The sequence below is a fragment of the Lactuca virosa genome, chromosome 1 (assembly GCF_052849685.1).
Source record: "Lactuca virosa cultivar CGN04683 chromosome 1, Lactuca_virosa_CGN04683_v6, whole genome shotgun sequence".
Lineage (NCBI taxonomy): Eukaryota > Viridiplantae > Streptophyta > Magnoliopsida > Asterales > Asteraceae > Lactuca > Lactuca virosa.
In genome coordinates, this window is record NC_136426.1 from 112,428,379 (window position 1) to 112,444,333 (window position 15,955).

Consider the following 15,955-nt stretch of genomic DNA (forward strand, 5'->3'; position numbering starts at 1 on the left):
TGATTGGGATTCCGCACCATCAAACGAATCTGATTGATACACAAGCAGACTGGGGACTTACAAGTACACTGGGTGTAAGTCTTAGTACGACGGGCGTACTCAGCTGCCATTGACTTTTGTTGATTTTTGCATTTTGGGCCATTTTTGGACTATGAGGGTTTGAGGCCTTGTTGGGCCACTAGTCTTTCTGACTTTGGGTCATTGTTAGTCTTTGGGCCTTCTTGGATTGGTCCTAGGATGGGCTTTAGGTATCATTTAGGAATTTGGGCCATATTGGGCTTTTGGTGCCATTGGTTTGGGCCTCGGTTATTAGGCCCAGTGAGGAAAGGGTAGAATGGTCTTTTACCCTGCGAGTTGGACAAATGAATCAGATTTTTGGTTATGGTTTATGGCCCAATTATTAATTGGGGGTTTATTTGATTGATTAGTGCGGGGATTATCCGGATCAGCAGTCCGAGCGTCTATCTGATTTTCAGCAGTTTGAGGTGAGTTTCCTTCATTGTATCTGTGGGTCGAAAGCACCAATGCCGGCCCACTAGTTTATGTTTGCAGTATGATGGTTGTCTTCTTGAAAATTGTATGTTATGCTGCATTTGCTTGATGTCTCTGTGAGTCTTTTGTTATAATATTATGTGGTAGTGATAGGGGGTAAAATAGACCCGATATCGGTTGAAAGAGACCAAAGGGGTTGAAATATACCCAATACCGTTTGAAAGAGACCAAAGAGGTTGAAATATACCCAGTACCCGTTGAAAGATACTGAAGGGGTTGAAATATACCCAGTACCAGTTGAAAGAGACCGAAGGGGGTGAAATATACCAATTACCGGTTGAAAGAGACCGAAGGGGTTGAAAGCACCATATATGCTTAACTGTTATGTATGTATGGTATGAGGTATTTTGGGGAATTTACTAAGCTTCGTGCTTACGGTTTTCAGTTTATGTTTCATGTAATTCCATATCGAATGGGAAGAGCTCAAGGTGATCGAATCGCACACACCATATTGTTCCGCATTTTACTTGATTCTGATGTATTTGGATGATTATTGATATACTCTGATTTCATTATGGTTTTATGAAAACGATTTGGATGATGATTTATTGTTATAAAAACAAAACTATGGTCTTAAATTTTGGGATGTTACAAGTTGCTATCAGAGCCTTGGTTTGAGGGATTCGGGCATACTCTTGGTGTGTCTGAACTCAAACTGAGGGAATGGTAGATTTTTATAAAATAAAAGTTTTGTTAAAGTATTTCTAATAAAAGAAAAGGAGTGTGGTGCGTGCAATCAACCGATCTCAAGTAAGTGATTCCCATAATACGCATACATGTTTGTTATGGTATATGTTATGAGAACTGCATGCTATATTAGGGCTAAGGATCTGCTCAGGCTTTCATGACTAGGAGATATACCTTTATATGCCTGATGGTTTGAGCTTTTAGAATTGCATGCTTGTATGAATTTCAAATGATTGGATGGATTGGCCTGATATGTAATGTGACATCCCCTGATTTCTCGGCCAGAAAAGACCGATTTAATTTATGCTTTTAAAATAAAATCAGAGAAATCCTTTTAAAAGATGTTGCGGAGTTGGTCCCCAAAACAAAACATGATAAAAGTATTTAAGAAATATATAATTTCCTTTTATATCAAAACCTCGGGATGTCATGTTCCGATACGGATCAAAAGCATAAACAAGACATTATAAGCCTTACAACCGTTATTTACAACTATTGGCCTATAATCCAAAAATCTCTCATCATCCTGCGACTATGCTCGGGGTCCACTACCTGTAATAATAAAAAGCTGAGTGGGTCAGGCTTGGGAGCCTGGTGAGCATATAGGGTTTTCAACCCACAATAATAATAAACTTATTAAGTTCGCCAATCAACAATAACCCTGATTACCCATTCCCGTTATCCTCACTTTACGTCCCTAAACACCTATCACAAGGGACCTAGCCTAAGGAATATCATCGGGATGGACACTACTGCTAAGGGGACTCCTCAGCCATACATGTCCTAAAGGCAACCATGAGGGGTATGGAGTACGCAATGAACATTTAGTTCACCAACACCTACAAGTTGCGAACCTGCTAGTGTTCCACTGGACTGTCTAGAAAGGTCCGTGGTCGTCATCTATACTCCGCTAGACGACTACAACAACAACAACATTGAGGCCTCTCATCATTTTAACACCCATCGACTATTTCGTCTACCCATGTTTTACCCAACATATTTGTAGATAAAATACATATACAGTTTAAAACTTGTATAAAACATCTATTCAACAGTCACCTCAAATAAAAAATTAATATATTTACACATAGCACGTATTTCAAGGTAAATACTTCATATCTATGTGTAAGGTGAAAGTGACTACACACTCACCTGATTTAATGATAATCGGGCAGCACTTCGTTTCCTAAAACGATCGTTTCTAATAAAACTGGGAGTTTTATTGAGAAACCGGGCTCTGCAAGGGTTGGGCTTCAAAACCGAAAACATAAATTTCTCGGGCTTCTCAGGCACTTCGGGACGTGTTTCGGGTGTTTGGTATGATACCGGGGCTTCGGGGGAAGTTGGAATGAAAGAAATATTATAAGAGGGGTTAAAAATGACAAGTTTCCAAATTATCCACGGGAGGTCTCGCACCCTTCAATTTATAGGGGCGAGGCTTCTGATCGGACGACTGAGAGGCTTCCAGGTGGCAGCAGATCCGAAGAGGAGTCACATGGCTCGCACGTGCGAGGGGTGAGCTGCTGACCTCTGATTGGACCGAAGTCTAGGTCCGAGGTTCGGATCCGAAGCAAGAGGGAAGGGAGACAGGTGGTGCGAAGGTCGGACACGCGGCAGGTAGTGCGAGGCTCGGACGATGCTGCACACGCGTCACTCCTCGGATGCGCCACGGCTTCGGATGACTCAGCAAATTTCGGACACGTGGCACGCATGGAGCGAAGGTGACGTGGCCGAAGCATGACTATGCGAATTTTCTCGATTTTTGTGCAAAAACTTCTAAAATCCATAACTTTCGCATACGAGCTCCATTTTTGACGTTCTTTATATGAACACGTAGGTAAAATTATGCTCTACAACTTTCGTTTAGACTTCGTCGGCTAATTTTGATTTTAATTTTTATATTATTATTTTTAACAGGTCGGGACAGGAAATCCGTTAAAAATTCATAACTTCTTCATCCGACGTCCGTTTTCGTCTGTCTTTTTACCGTTGTACTACTATTTATGAGACCTTCGATTCTCGTTTAGGTTGTGTCGGCTAAAAATCACTCGATCTAAAATTCGAGTTTTTAGTTGTCTACTGCTAAGCTGAAACTTAGAAAAATCATAACTTCCTCATACGAAGCCAGATTTGGGCGTTCTTTTTATACATACTCTCGGTTTAACGAACACTATGACTTTCGTTTAGATCACTAAGGCTAAAAAGTAGTTTATCAAAAACTCACTTTTTACGACATTCGGCACCGTGCCGGTTTTGTCACGAAACTTCGTCAGGTCATAACTTCTTCGTTATAACTCGGATTTTGGTATTCTTTATATATTCGTAATCCTTGTCACGACCACTACAACTTTCTTAATAGATATCGGCTTTATCTAATATTTATTTTCGACGCTCATTTTTATTCTTAATTAATTAAATCCTAATAATTAAGCATAAAACACATAATATTCACATAATTCCTTTTCATTTCTTCAAAATGAGTTACAAAGGTTAACCTAGATTATCACATCAATATTAATGCCTAGCCTAGAAACACGGGCGTTACATGTAATGACTTATAGCCTAAGTGGAATTGGATGTTATACTAGAATTGGAATCTTTCTTGGAAGGAATTGAGCTTGAGATGTTCTCTGTTTGGCTGTGGCTTGGAGTGTTACTACATGAATGTTGCTTTCTTTGAGCTTTGTGGGACTTTTAATGATTTGAGTTAACTATTAAGTGACTATGTTAAGTCATATGTTGCATAGATTAAATAATCTCAGAGTGAGGAATTTGACCCTACTGTGCAACTCTCGTCTGAGTCTAACCGTTGTAGGGATGAGTCATTTACTCGAAGGATTATCTAAGCTTTTTTGCATGTGATTGTATTCATGAAGTAGTTAACCAACATTATTGGAAGTTTTCAGCAGCTGATGGCAGGGTGAGGTCGAGAACCTAGGGGAGCCTAGGATGTGTTGTAATGAGTTGGTTGTGGTATTTAGCAGATATTCAGAGTATCAGTTTGAGAAGGTGACTTGGAGATTCAGGATAATTCTTGAGGAAAGTATGAATAGGTGTGGAAGCTAGTATTAGGCCCGTACTACTGAAAGCATAGGATCCTTACTCGAATCAAGGATAGTCACAGAAAATATAGGAAGCCTATGGATGAGGATTCATTGGGTATGTTTTGATCATGTGTATGGATGGTTTTTAGTATTGTGATGAGCACTCGTGGAGGAGGATCTAATTCAGGCTCAGCAGCTGGTGCTGAGCCGATGGATGAGTGGATTCGGGAGTTCATGTTGTCGGAGATCACCTGCGGAATTATGGAGCAGACTCCTGTGATGTTTGGTACCATCAAGGAAGGGATCATGAAATTATTGGATGATCGTCTCGGGGATTTTAGGGACGAGATTGCAGTAGGACAGTTGGGGGCTCATCGGGAGCTCAACGCTTGTAGAGCCCTAGAATCTTTCGGGGAGGAGGATCCTATTGCTAGCTCTTTTCATGAGGGATCGAAAGTAGATTGTGCATCATGCCTTCCGGGGGATCGAATCCATGGTTGGGCTACCACTGAGGTTTCGCAACCCTTGCGCGAGGAGTTACCCGACATTATTGGTCGTGTCACTGATGGACTGGTCGCCAGGTTCGAGAACCGGATCTTAGCCGTTCAGGAAGTTGATGGGATGGTCTAGGTGACTCGGGAGCAGGAGCTTAGTTTGCAGAGGCAACTGGGGAAGAGGAAACAGACTCATGATTCGACTCCGCTAGCATCATCTGAGCAGTTTGATGTTGTCATGCCTGGTGATAGAGATCTGAGGGGTCACGAAAATTGTGCTAAGGGTGGAGGAACCCATGAGCGCGTGCCCGGAAAGTCTAAATGTGGAAAGTGCGGATGGAAGGGTCGCCTTCGCCATGAATTCACCTTGGAACTAGAATTGTGTCATCGTTGTCATCGGCCTGGTCATATCAGGACAAATTGCCTACGTTTAGTGGATCGGGTGGCTCAGGTTCCATTGCAAGTTCTTCTGCAGGAAGTGGAGCAAGACCCTAAAACACTACGGGTATGTATCGTATTCTTCTTTAATCATTTGCTAATAATTTCGTGTTGGTGTTTGTGAAATGTTATGCCCTGATTATCTAACAAGAGAAGCACCTGTATGAGTAATATAGTTATTTTATCCGGAAATCTTTCATATGCCATTTTTCATGTCGTGGGCTGTGTTTAGAAGAGGCGTGAGTGTCCTACATGGGAGACCAGCATCCGGTTAGATCTTTAGTGGTATAAGCGTTGTATTAGGTGTCTAAGCCCATAACTATAATTGGTATGTACTTGACCCGCGAGTAGCATGGTCCATTCGGGTTGCATATCACCAGGACAATTTGTGGATGGATATTTGAGTAAGAGTTTATTTATGATTTATTAATATATTATAAGTTTTAATATATTAATATGAAATCATATTATTTAATTATTATTGATCAAGAATTAATTTGGAATTAATTTAGTGATCAAAAGAGACTAATTAAATTAACGGGGACTGATTATGTAAATCAATGATATATATATATATATATATATATATATATATATATATATATATATATATATTGTTTGGGCTAATGATCCATAATGGGCTAAGTTTATGTAAGTTTCCATGAAGAGTTAGCCCACATGAAATATGGATCATAACACAAATTGTATGGATTAGGGTCTACCCATGACTTTTGGATTCCTACATATATATACATAGCCCCATGACTAAAATTGGTTACAGCAAGTGTTCTTGGAGTTCATAACCGATTTGTGTGCCTAGTAATCTCTCTCATGTCATCCAATTGTTGAAGGGTGTGTTGTGAACCGTTTGAGGTGCAACATTTGAGCCACTAAGTTCTTAAAGGCCAAAACTACAAGCTACAAAAAGAGGTAATTCTATAACTCATATTTATGTTGTTCATATCAATTGTATGCTAGTTGTAGGTTTCATGCTTTGGAAACAATATTGCATGTATAATTAGAGAAAACATAGATCCAAAGCATTTAGGATTGTATGTGCACCATAGGATGTTGTAGTATACTAAAACCCAACAGTGGTATCAGAGCCTAGGATTGTTTTTGTATTATATTTGAAGCTGGCTTATTTTTTCAAAGCTGAAAAACTGTTTTGTCAGCATGTACTCGACGAGTAGGTTGCATTTTGTCTTGGACTCGACGAGTCCATAGTTGGGCTCGACGAGTTGGATGATCAGACAACAGTTTTTTGAGATTTTTGGCCTGTTTTGGATTAGGATCGTTACCACAAAATGTTTTAGTTCATAAAATTTGATTTTGTTGGTATGGTAATGATCATACTCATCCAATCAAAAGATAATTGTCAAAATTTCAAGATTTGTATTAGTTTATATGAGAGGCTAATTTCTTGTAAATTGTTGATATGAATTGTCTAGACTTATGAGTTTAACTAGATCATAAAATTATATGATAATTTAGCTTGGTAAAATTGATCTTAAATGTTTTTTTAAACTCCTCCATAACTTGTCCTCAAGTTATGGAACATGAAAAGTTTTTCCATAAACACCACATTAAACTCATAAGTTATGGAAATCAAAGGTTTTTCAAGAGTTACAAAACTTGCCCTCAAGTTTTGGTATTTGAAAAGTCTCACATTAAACTCTATTCGTGTTTTCGTGTATCACGGCTAAAAAAACGTGTCTATTCGTGTCGTGTCACATATCACACGATTTTTTACGTGTCGTGTTTGTGTTTGATACCCCAAACACGTTTTATAATTCGTGTCGTGTTCGTGTTTAGCAAATTCGTGTCGTGTAAATTCGTGTCTGACACGAATACACGACACGCAAACACGGATTGCCAGGTCTACACCTTATTGACTTGATTAAATTAATTAAAGTGTTTAATTTAAAGAGAATTAATAATTACATAATGACATGGTTTAAGTTTAATTAAATTAAGAGTATAATTTATTAATGGATTAAACCATCTAGTATTTTAAAATTTTAAAATACACCCTTATACTATTATAATATTAAAAGTTTAATAATTATACATATGTATAAGACAAGTCAGTCTTACCGTTAGTAGACCTCATTCACGAAGTCGGTCTATAAGGGGGTATACGGTTACTGCCTATAAAATGGTGGTTTAATGGGTGTCCACTCTCACCCACCGCTTCCTTGACTGATGGATGGTCGTAGCCGAAAGGGTAGGATAGGACATTAATTCTCATTAAAAGTATAATGAAAATACCAAGTAACTAAACTTTTATAAATTCCCAATCTTAGTTACTAAGGAAAAATGTGAATTTTATGCTAGCCCATGAAATTGTACATTGCACCTTATTAGTCGTTAGTGGAGCGTGTGTGGTTAACCGGCACACTAATCTGGGACTAATGAAGGATGGAAATGGGTAACTCGATGTTAATCATAGATCAATTGTAACACCCTGTTCTGAAAATGTTTGTTTATGGATTTCAGAGGCCTAGGCTGGGGGCATTTCGGTCTTTTATGGGTTTTGAAGTTTTTATTCGAGAGGTTTGGGGCCGGGTGTGTTGCTAGAAGCGTAGGGCTTCTCGCCACCTTTTCGTGGATATAAAGTTTGTCGGAAACGGACTTAGGATGAAGGAGTTATAGCACTTTGAAGTTATTGGCAATATTGGTCCTTAATGGAGAAAGATGGCAAGAAAGGACCATGCATCCAAGGTGGCCAGCGCAAGAGTACGCCCAACGTAGGCTGGGGTACACCCAGCGTATAAATGGATATGGTCGCGAGTGCTTTTGGCGTACGCCCAGCGTACGTCCAGTGTCCAGAAACCCTAATTTTAGGGCCAACCACTATATAAAAAACATAATGGTTCAAACCCTAGCCTCCTTACCAGCCTCCCCAACCTCAGAGAAACCCTAGAACACCTCATCTCTTCATCCTTGGGTGATTTTGACTTCAAGAAGCTCTTTTTGGTGGTGTAAGCTTGGAAGAGGAAAAGAAGAAGTGGGCAAGGAAGAACTTGGGAAGTTGGAGCTCATAGATCTGGAATAGCATCATCATTTGGAACTCTTTTGAGGTATAAAGTTCATAACTTTACTTAAGAATGCCAAGATCTAGTGTAGTGTGGTTTTGGAGTCATTTTGGTCCCAAGAATGGACATTTATGATGAAATCTCGTTTGTGAGCTTACGGTTGCCACCCTCAGAGCTAAAAGGATCCCATAAGCAGTAAAGTCTCCATCTTGAATGTCTTAATGGATTCATGCATGAGATCTAGCCCTCTTTATGGAAGTGGAATATCATTTTGGGAGTTTGGGCTTGTTTGGGCCAAGTAAAGTCACCAAGTCAGTGACTTTATGGATTAAGGCGTGAAAAAGGACTTGGATCTATGTTTGTAGCTTCTGGAGTAGAGTATTAAGCACTTAATGGGAAAGTGACTTAACAGGGGGAGTACGTTGAGCGTACATGTAGGTACGCCTAGGGTACACACCGTTTGGCTAGTACGCTTAGTGTACGTGAATGTACGCCCCGTGTACTCTGTCAGTTTGGGCTTTGCATTTTTGGGCCTCGGTTTGGGCCATCCTTTGGGTTCTTGGGCCTTAGTGGGCCATTAGAAGTCAGATAATATGGGCCAGGGAAATGTTTAGGCTTAGGGTAAGGACCATTAAAGGGATTGGTCCAATTTAGCAAATTGGGCCATTAGTGGGTCACTAGTGGGCTTGGGAAGCTCACCTAGTGTTGGGCCTTTTTCATTACGGTTTGCGCCTTAGTTATGGACCAAGTTGGCCTAGGGGGAGAATGGTCATTCTACCCTATGAAGGGTTATTGAATTGGACTAAGTGATATTTTGGTATTGTTAGCTTAGGAAGCCGAAGGATCAGCAGTTCGGGAAGTTCCAGTTAGCAGTTAGAGGAGCTTTTAGCAGGACTTCAGCAGTGCAAGGTGAGTCTCCTCACTGTGTGCATGGGTCTACGACCACAATATTGGCCCATTATGTTTGTGTATAGAAGGAAGACCCGGGGGTTAGCCCTAGGCACTATTATGGTATATGTTTCGGATTACGATCCGATGTCGGGCGAGGCCCGAGGTATGTTGGTATGCTATAGGTCTTTGTGATTCATGCATGTGTTGGTAGTATGTCTTTGGACCAGGGTCCGATGACGGGCGGGAGCCGGCGGAATGTTAGTATGCTAGTTATACTTGTTGTCTGTGTGATATTTGTATGTGCCTGATAGTGAGGTGAGTGTGGTTGAGGTCTCGCATCTCATCATTAGCTGAGTATGGACGGGGTTCCATATCTCATTAGTAGCAGAGCAGGGGTGGGGCCCGATATAGGAGAGAATTAAGTGTGGGCAGGGGCCCGTATGTCACTATCAGCAGGAGTGTGGACGGGGTTCCATGACTCGTCAGTAGCAGGACAGGGGCGAGGCCCAAGTTAGGCGAGGCCTTAGGACAGGAATACAGTAGGGTATGTTTGCTTACGTGCTAACATGTTTATATGATTGTATGTGTATAGCGGGTGAGGCCCAGAGACAGGCGGGGCCTAAAAAAAACAGATTTGTATACCGAGCGGGGTTCGATGCCAGACGGGGCCTGATGTCGGGCGGGGCCGGATGCCGGAGCGAGTCCGATATCGGTCAAGTCCTGATGTAGCGGGCGGGGTCCCAGTATGTGGTCATGTATGTGGTATGTGGTAGGTTGGGGAACTCACTAAGCTCCGTGCTTACGGTTTTTAGTTTTGGTTTCAGGTACTTCCGGTAGCGGAGGGAAGAGCTCGGGATGATCGTATGGCACACACCAAGAAGTTTTTAGCCTGGGATGTTTACTCTGATAAAATAAATATGTTTGAAATGATACTTGATTTCATATAAGGATTTATGTATGACTTGATCATGGTTGATTAATGATTTTAAAACAAAATTTTTTGTCATGATTTTTGGGATGTTACAAGTTGGTATCAGAGCCTTGGTTTAAGGGATTCAGATACACTCTCGGGTGTGTCTGAACTCAAACTGAGGACTTAATATGAAAATTTTCAAAGAAAATCGTTTTTATAAAAAGAACTTTGAGGAAAAGATAAGAATTTTGGAAAAAGGATAAGAAAAAGGAACTTTGAGAAAAGATAAGAATTTTGGGAAAAAGAGAAAAGGGTGTGGTGCATGGAATCAGCCGAGCTCAAGTAAGTTCTCACAAATTAACCATACAAGTTTATGTTATGCTATGTTTATTAGAACTGCATGCTAGATTAGGGCTAAGGATCTAGGAGGATGCCTTATGTGCCTGTTATATGTGTATGAGCCTTATGAGTTGCATGCTAGTACAGATTCCTGAGTAGGGGATAGAACAGTTTGATTGGATTATGTGGTTAGTTTTTCCCCATTGTCTGAATGTTGCTTGCTTTGTGATTGTAGTACTTTTAGTAATGCGAGCTAGCTATTAATTGAATATGCTAAGTCACTTGTGGCACATGCTGGATAATCTCAGAGTGACAAGATTTGACCCTATTGCGCAGCTCTTGTCTGAGTCTAACCGTTCTAGGGATGAGTCTTTTACTCGAAGGATTATCTGATCTCTGTTGTATATGGCTATATTCATGAGGTAGCTAATTGACATTACTGGGAAGTCCTTCAGCAGCTGAGGACAGAATGAGTTAGAGAATACCCTAGGGCAAGCCTAGGATGAGAGTAGTGTTGGGAGCAGTGTTAGTAGCAGTGAAAGGGACTTGGTGTGGTCGAGGCAATTCTTGAGGAAAGTACGGATAGATGTGGAAGGTAGTAGGGGCCCATACTACTGAAAGCATAGGATTTGTACTCGATTCAAGAAGGGCCGACATAAAACTAGGGAACTTGTAGTGTGTGTGTTATCCCTCGGTAGTGATGTGTATTCTAATGGTTGTTATGGCATGTTTTCAGCATGGTGACGTTGCGTGAGAGACCGGTGGGCAGATCAGGCGCCGGAGAGGGATCAGGCTCGGGTTCAGGAGCCGAGCAGCTTGAGGAACGGATGAGGGAATTTATTTCAGCTGAGGTTACGCGCATTTATTCTAGACCAGACTCCTGTGATCTTTGGTTCGGTCAAGGAGGGTATTTTGGAGCTTCTGAATGAGAAGCTGGCAGTTTTTCGTACTGAGATGATGGCCATGATGGGGGCGCGTTCACTGACATTCCGAGAGTTCAGAGCTTGTGGAGCTCCGGATTATCATGGGGTTAGGGACCCCATTGCTAGCAGCAGGTGGTTGACTGATGTCACCAATGCTTTCCGTACGAGCCGGTGCCCCGAGGGGGACAAGGTCCGACTTGCCTCCTGTCTTCTGAAGGACAGAGCACGAGATTGGTGGGAGGAGGTTGGTCATGCCATTGGGGATGATGCCATGTTGGACGCGATGACATAGAGTGATTTCTCGACCAGCTTCAGGGCCGAGTTTGCACCAGTGATTGAGGTGCAATAGTTAGCACGAGAGTTTCAGGATTTGCTGCAGACTACACAAGACAGTGGCAGAAATCACCGCCAAGTTCGGGGAGAGGGCTCTTCTTGTTCCGCAGTATGTCGCGGACGAGGAGATGAAGAAGGCCTGATATCATGAGATGCTGAGGACTGACATCAGGGAGTTTGTGAGCAGGTCCAGCTGTAAGACGATGGAAGATATGATTGCTCGGGCCAGGGAGAGGGAGATCGATCTGGAGCACCTCAGGAAGAGGAAGCCGGAGGAGGTTCAGGTAGCCGCAGGTTCAGGCAAGAGACCCAAGGGGTCGGATGTGAGATTGAGGGATTTCCAGGGCCGCAGTCATTGTGGCAAGTGTGGCACGACTCACGAGGGTGCGTGCAAGGATGGTAGTGGGGGTGATTCTGGTTGCTTCAAGTGCGGTCCAACTGGTCATTTCAGCAGGGATTGTACAGCTACCACCACTCAGGGATCAGACCTGATATGTTTACACTGCAGTCAGAGGGGCCACAAGAAGGCCCAGTGTCCAAGTTTGCTTCCAGCAGGACAGGTGATGGCACCTGCCCCTGCGACCTTGAGGATCACCAACGGCCGTCAGGGCCGAGCAGAGGCACCTGAGGTGGCGAGCAGGGCTTTTCAGTTGTCTATAGTGGAGACGCGAGCAGCACCGGACGTTGCAGGTGTGTATCTTTTGTTTTCCTATCAATTTTTTATTCAAGATTATATTGTTATGGTATTGCATCTATGTTAGTGAATGTATGTTAGAATTTTATTTTTGTTCGTGTTCGGATCATATGCCATCTGCATACCATGGATTTTCGGGCAGTAGTTCATAGTAGTACCCCTTTTTGAGCCAGTTCTCAGGATGCAGTCACTGTATCAGGTGTGAGTGGAGCTCGGGAAGTGTTCTGTTACTCTTCATGAGTGGTTCAGATTTGGTATTGGTTGGTTGGAGCGCTAGTAGTGGTAAGCGTTGGATGTCAGCAGATCAACCCTTTAGATGGAGAGGATGATTGGGAATCCTTCCAAAGCTGGGAGTTGTGGGGATCTAGTCGAATCGAAGTGGGGGAGAACTATCCCAGAGGTCAGGAGTAGGAGTAAGTGCAAATTAGGAAAAGTTCGCAATTTTGTTGGAAAGGAAAGCAGCCCCGGTGGCTGTTGGGTTAAAGGAGCGCGCGAGTTGGGAGTTTGGGAAACTTCCCAACATTGAGTTCGTGTATTCGTGGTAGATAATACCTGGATGGGAACCAGGTGGGAGATTTTATCAGCAGGATGCGAGTTTAGTCAGGATGTAAGACAACGGGGTCGCCGTAGAAATCTCCAGCAGCTAGGCGGAGCGGGAAGAGTAGTAAGGCTGCGGGATAGCCGTAGCATTTCGTTAGCAGCTACTTAGAGGAGTGTGGGCGAGGGCCCGTATCTCCTAGTTAGCGGAGTGTGGGCGATGCCTGTATCTCCTAGTTAGCATGATGAAGATCAATAGAGAGAGAGAGTAGTTCGTTGAGATTTAGGATGGAGTGGGCCCTGCATAGCCCAAGATAGGTGAGACCTGTGGGTGAGGCCCGTATGATTATAGCAGCGCAGGTGGGACCTAGTTGAGACCGTAGGGAAAAGTTAGTGGATCGAGGATCCCAGGACTTAGGGAACCAGAGTGGCAAGGTAGATAGAACAGTTTTAGATAGCCGAAGTTTCTTTGGAGGTCGCTGGAAGCGACTGAGAGTTTGAGCTTGGATTCAGTAACCAGAGGGAATCTGGTATTCCGGATGGTGGACAGAAAGGTTCGGACCTGGGAGGTCCCCGTTCTTTTGGAAAGAAGGAAAGAGGCAGCATCGTGTTCGGGCAGAAGTGTCTATCATGATGGTTCATGTGTGCGAAGTAGCTTGGGGTTGCGAAAGTTTAAAGTTTGTCTTCTTCAAAATGGAATGTCGGTTTCGTTTTTAGTGTCTTGGGAATGTTGTTTCATGCGTAGAATCACCGGTTGCGTTCCACAGATCAGTTGTTTGGGAATTGGGTGTTAGTAAGGAGAGACTTCGAGGACGAAGTCTAGTTTAAGTGGGGGAGAGTTGTAACACACTGTTATGAAAATGTTTGTTTATGGATTTCAGAGGCCTAGGCTGGGGGCATTTCAGTCTTTTATGGGTGTTGAAGTTTTTATTCGAGAGGTTTGGGGCCGGGGTGTGTTTCTAGAAGCGTAGGGCTTCTCGCCACCTTTTCGTGGATATAAAGTTCGTCGGAAACGGACTTAGGACGAAGGAGTTATAGCACTTTGAAGTTATTGGAAATATTGGTCCTTAATGGAGAAAGATGGCAAGAAAGGACCGTGCATGCAAGGTGGCCAGCGCAAGAGTACTCCCAGCGTAGGCTGGGGTACGCCCAGCGTAGGCTGGGGTACGCCCAGCGTATAAGTCGCAGGTGCTTTTGGCGTACGCCCAGCATACGTCCAGTGTCCAGAAACCCTAATTTTAGGGCCAACCACTATATAAAGAACATAATGGTTCAAACCCTAGCCTCCTTACCAGCCTCCCCAACCTCAGAGAAACCCTAGAACGCCTCATCTCTTCATCCTTGGGTGATTTTGACTTCGAGAAGCTCATTTTGGTGGTGTAAGCTTGGAAGAGGAAAAGAAGAAGTGGGCAAGGAAGAACTTGGGAAGTTGGAGCTCATAGATCTGGAATAGCATCATCATTTGGAACTCTTTGGAGGTATAAAGTGTTGGGTTATGCGCATTCTAACACTCCTAAGTGTACATGCAACCCTAAATACCTTGGATCTATGTTTTCTCTATTATACATACAATTATGAACATCCAATGTATTATCCTAATCTAGCATACAAAATAATAAATATAACAAGATAGAATACATACCTCTTTGATGTAGAATGTCTTCATGAAGCTTGAGTGCCTAGTGCCCCAAGTGTGACACCTCAAATGGTTCACACAACACCAAATACACTTGGAATAACTTGAGAGAAACTTGAACACTCCTTGAAATCGTCTAGCCCTCACACTCACACATTCGTGCACGATTTCTTGAGCCATGGGATTCTTTTATATGGTGGCTATTAGGGTTACACCATGTAACTCATAACCTTACCCATTCCTTATGCTCCATGGATTTTAACCTCCATGGAGTATCCATGGGTCACCCCATGGACTTAGTCCAACATAAGGAATCTTGGATCACAAGCCCACATATATAAGAATGAATGATTTACACAATCAACCCATATATTTAATTAGTCTCCTTTTGATCACTTAATTAATTCCAAATTAATTCTTGATCAATACTAATTAAATAACCTTATTAATATATTAGAACTTATAATATATTAACCAACCTTAAGTGTTATTTCTCTCATTATAGTCTATCCAAATGCATGATGCCATGAAACCCAAATGGACCATGTCGGGTCGGGTCAAGTCTTACCAATTATAGTTATGGACTTAGACATTAATCCAACAGTCTCCCACTTGGATAAGTCTAAAACTATTATTGTGTATGACTTCAGGAACCGATCAGCAATCGTAGCTCTCAAAAGCTTCTGTCGAACTCTGACCTTTGTCAATGACTTGTCCATTAGATAAGGGATCATATATTCCTCCATTCTAGATATCATATGGACTGAGACATGGATTATCAATCATTCTCTCTGTCCATTTGTTGTTTCCCGATTTCCGATTCATGATGACTGACTGATTGAACAAATCAAATCAGTCCTGGCTTGGCCAAGCACTCACATGTATCATCTTTAAATCATCGAGGGGCCCACAGATATCGCTTTTATCCCGAAGGTAAAAGGAATGGATAAACTTCGACTCATATGGCTTGTTCTACTACTTGTTGAATCATACACAAAGGCACGTTTTATAACATCGAGTTACCAATGCGTTTTCGTGCAATCAATGTATAACCAACTCATAGTAACAACTCATATCTCTAGGTTTGAAGAATATAAGATATTATCGTCTCATGATCACTCGTGATAAAATCCATGAAGTGATTCAAATGAGCGCGGGTTGAATCCAATACTCAGAACTTATGAGCACTCATGAGTGTTGTAGCACCACTTTGTCCACCAACTTGGACCTCTACAAACCAACCCATGACAGTCTTGATTCATATCTACTTCCAACATATGACCGACTGTGGATGGTTTGAATAACTTAATCATTCAGGAAGAGCGACTTAGTTATTCTGGAAGTCAAAACATGCAAAGTGAAACACAAGAATAAATGAATCAAATATGGTATCAAACCCTATGAATATAAATAAACACTTTTATTTATCACCATAC